Source organism: Chenopodium quinoa, unplaced genomic scaffold (assembly GCF_001683475.1).
Source record: "Chenopodium quinoa cultivar QQ74 unplaced genomic scaffold, ASM168347v1, whole genome shotgun sequence".
NCBI lineage: Eukaryota > Viridiplantae > Streptophyta > Magnoliopsida > Caryophyllales > Amaranthaceae > Chenopodium > Chenopodium quinoa.
In genome coordinates this window covers 2,123,317-2,127,779 of record NW_018742899.1, presented here as the reverse complement: position 1 = coordinate 2,127,779, position 4,463 = coordinate 2,123,317, and the positions used below count along the sequence as shown (strand labels likewise).

The 4,463-nt window shown below is 31.7% G+C and overlaps 1 pseudogene; it reads left to right on the top strand.

The window, feature by feature from the left end:
- Nucleotides 1-1,799: 1,799 nt before the first annotated feature.
- LOC110727124 lies at nucleotides 1,800-4,142 on the top strand (annotated as a pseudogene).
- The last annotated feature ends 321 nt before the right edge of the window (nucleotides 4,143-4,463 follow it).

Genomic DNA, 4,463 nt, shown 5'->3' with positions numbered 1-4,463 from the left:
ACCAACTATGCAAGTCCAAGTAACATTCACCATAAACTATATGGAAGAAAAACAACAATTCGTCTTTGGCTAAAAGATAGAAATTGAAAAGCAGTGGCTCTATTTTGATATATTTTGAAATTGTAAGACCACATCATCTAATTTAGCATTAGCTGCAGAAATAATTGTAGATTCAGAAACATTAACAACCAGCTAATATTGACTAATTATATGCAGATCAGAACATACTATTACTATTTAATACATGCAGCTAGAAATCGCATTTACAGAAAGCTTTATCGGACGCCCACACAACAGCCACCAATTGCTCCACCAATTCGCCACCAAAGCTCGACTCCAACATCAGCAATTCAACCTCCAACAATCAACAATTCAGCCAATTAGAAAATACAAAATTAAACGAAAATACAATTGCATTCAAAACCGGAATAAAGTCGAGCAAAAATTACAAATAAAATACAATTAAAGCTCAAGAATGCCAAACGAAGAAATTAAGTTAAATTATAACGTAATTACACTCATATGAAACTCGATTAAGAATGAAATAGCTGAAATAAAGTAAAGAGTAGAATTTCGAGCAAAAAATTACACATAAAAACCTAATTTACTAAGATCAAGCAAAATCAAATAGGAAATCGAACAAAATTGAACAAAATCGAACACGAAATCGAAAAATCAAACAAAATTGTTGAAAAAAACTTAGCAAAAAAAATCTAACACTACTGAACAAATTAAGCCGTAAAAATCGAACAAAAGTGAAAACTAAAGCCGAAAAATCGAACTATAACTGAAGAAATTAAACCGAAAAATTAAAATAGTTAAATAAATTGAACATATACATTTAAAAAATCGAAGAAATTGATGATGAAATTGTTAAACTTACCAATTTGATGAGAGAATTTCCATCCAAAACATGAAAGAGAGAGAAAGAATTGCTTGAAATTTTAGAGAGAGAAGATGCGTGAAGGAGGAAGAAGTGAGTTTATGTCTAATACACGAAATTAATCTCCTCCGTTAGATTAGAATCAATGGTCTAGATCACTTGTTTTTAGTTTTCAGCCTTGGACTTGTTTTCACGTGATCCATTCCCTATATATATATATATATATATATATATATATATATATATATATATATATATATATATATATATATATATATAAGCTAAATGTGAAAAACCTAGATATATAAAACTCTACTCCTGCTCAAGAATATTTGCAGTAGTTTGATTAATTTTCTTTGTACCGTAACTTTGATCATATTTTATTTCTTACTAAGATTATCTCATTATCTTTTCCTCAAAAAAAAATAAAAAAATAAAAAAATAAAAAATAAAATCTCATTATCTAAATGCATATTTTTAAAATAACAATTTTTATAAGTATTACTGATAAAATTTAAGATACTATTATTTTTATGGTCAATATTATGAATTGGAAAATTAAAATTGGGTAGTTTTTTATTTTTTGTAAAAGGTAAGAACATTTTGTCATTGAATAAGTCTTGTGTACAGCGGGTATACATTAATTTTATTGTAAAACGATCAATTTTAGCGTAACTTTAACTATTTTTATGGTAACTTTAACCACTTAAAGGATAACTTTTAATTTATCGTTGGTTTGAATTTCATTTTAATGTGTAATTTCTTATAGAAACGTGGTTACATACTATAAAGACTAATATGATTAATCTAATACATTATAAGTTTTTTTTGTAAGATAAAATTTATAAATAGAAAAATAATAACTTTTGCAGTATAAAGGGTAACTTTAAGTACTTTTAACATAAATTTAACCCGTTTTACAATAAATTAACATACACCCGCCTTTTTGGAGAATTTGTATTTCTCATTTTTTTTTCTTTTACACTATTTCCTACTTAATGTAAATTCCTTTGCTACAATAACTGTAGTTATTTTTTTTATTTTTTTCGAATAATAATTGTAATCGTTACTTAAGAACAAAATTTTATATATTTTTTCTGCTATGATATAAACCTTATTTTATATTCTCTCTTAGAATAAATCAAACAGCTTATTCTACTTTTTCATTCATTCAGACATTGTTTTTCAGCACTCGTTAAGCTAGTATTCCAATTAATAAGTAAAACACTTCAATTTCCCTGTTTTTATTTTACACCACCTTTTATTTTTCAGCAATAATCTAGTATTGCAGAAATATCATCAGACCAAAAACATGGAAACAATAATCAGTCTATGTCTAGAATTCTCGCAAAAACTGATTTTCCATCCTTTCTTTCTCCCATTAATGCTCTTTGTAATTTTGTTCTACAAAAGTCTCTCTTCGAAACCCGGTGGAGATGGCAAAAATCTGCCACCTTCGCCACCAAAGCTGCCAATCCTAGGGAACCTCCACCAGCTTGATCTGTTACTCATCGTTCTCTTCGATCATTGTCTAGACGATATGGCAAGGTTATGTTGCTCTACTTTGGCAGCAAACCAGCCCTTATCGTATCATCTGCAGACGCTGCTGAAGAAGTAATGAAGACTAATGACTTGATCTTCTATAACAGGCCTAAGTTGCGCACTGCCACTAGCATCTTTAACGACAATAAGGATATTGGCTTTTCTCCATCCGGAGAATATTGGCGACGATTGAGGGGTATATGCGTTATGCAGCTGTTAAATAACAAGAAAGTACAATCTTTCCGAGCAATAAGAGAAGAAGAGGTTGCTGAAGTCGTTGAGAAATTTAATAGATCAGGATCTTCAGCGGTGAATTTTACGGAAATTGTTTTGTCATACACATATGATGTGGTATGCAGAGCATCCTTCGGAAGAAAATACAGCGAAAATCACGAGAGAGGCATCAATTTTAAGGATATCTTGGATGAAGCCACGAGGTTGCTTGGGACATTTATTTTGGGAGATTTCGTACCCTGCCTTAGTTGGATCGATCGAGTTAAAGGTTTGGAAGGTCGATTGGAAAAAGTCGTGCAAGATTTGGATGCATTCCTTGATAAGGTCATAAAAGAACATCAAAGTCATTTGAGCAGTAGGAAAAATATACTCATCGAGTCAGACAATGAAAGTTTTGTGGACATTTTGCTTGAAGTTCATATGAGCAACAAACATGATATGTCACTTGACAGCATTAAAGCCGTCATATTGGTAAGAAAGTGTAATTCTTCTATTTCTGTTTAAATTATTTGCAATAATATGAGTAGATAATGTTTAATCGTTGAAAATAATATAAAATAATTTTTAAATCGCTCATATAACATTGTTTTAAAAGATTCAAATCTATATCGTGCTGAGATTATCAACTATGCAGGATATGTTTTTAGCAGGGACAGACACGACTTACATGCTCATAGAGTGGGTGGTTGTCGAGCTGATTAGAAATCCCATAGTTATGAAAGAGCTACAAGAAGAGGTAAGAAGAATTGTCGGAGGGAAAGGTCGCAAGGTTTGTGAGGATGGTCTAGAGAAAATGAGTTACTTAAAAGCTGTGATGAAGGAAGCACTTAGGCTACACCCTCCAAGTCCATTGTTACTCTTTCGAGAGTCAGTGCAGGATGCTAAAATAAATGGTTTCGACATCACTGCTGGAACACTAGTGATCATCAACGTGTGGGCAATTCAGAGAGACTCGATATATTGGGAAGAACCCGAGCAATTTCGTCCTGAGAGATTTCTGAATGACAGTAACAGTTCATCATCCGTTGATTTCAGAGGACAAGATTTTCAATATATTCCATTTGGCGCAGGCAGAAGAGGTTGTCCAGGGATATCGTTTGGCATGGTTGCTGCTGAACTTGTGATCGCGACTCTCATTAACGAGTTTGAATTGAAACTTCCCGGTGGAATTCAGGGTGATGAGTTAGATATGACTGAAATTGCAGGCCTTACAGTTCGCAGGCGAGATCCTCTTATGGTCATTGCAAGTCCTCATGCTTTCTGATAGATGGTCCTTTATAAAATTATGCTGGTCCTTTCTGATGGTTTTAAATTCATTAAATAAATTAGGAATGAATTAGGATCCAATAATTTACATCTTATGTTCTTCTCGATCTTCCCACTAGTGTTTAAAAATTGTTTGTAACTTCAAATGTTGCAAGTCTTGCAATTCTGTCTTCTCTTTTGATACAAAATAATGAAAGTGGGTATTTTTAAATACGGATATTAATATTGGCGATGATTTGAGATCATCCAACAAAATATAAACAATATAGAGTTGTATACTAGGATATCACCCGTGTTATGCATGATAGGTAATAATATTAAGAACTACGCTCCTCTCTCTCCTCTCCTAGCGTTATAATTTTCTTGGTCATTTAAGTGGGAATTAGCTTTTTCAAATTTATTCGAAAATTATATTACTTTCACCCTTTTTCTTTAATTCAATTAAGCAAGGTTATTTTTTGTTTGACTTGTTCTCCCCATCTTTTAAAGTCTTTTCCCCAATTTTTTTAGGTTTTTTCAAATTCCATGGTTTTTTATT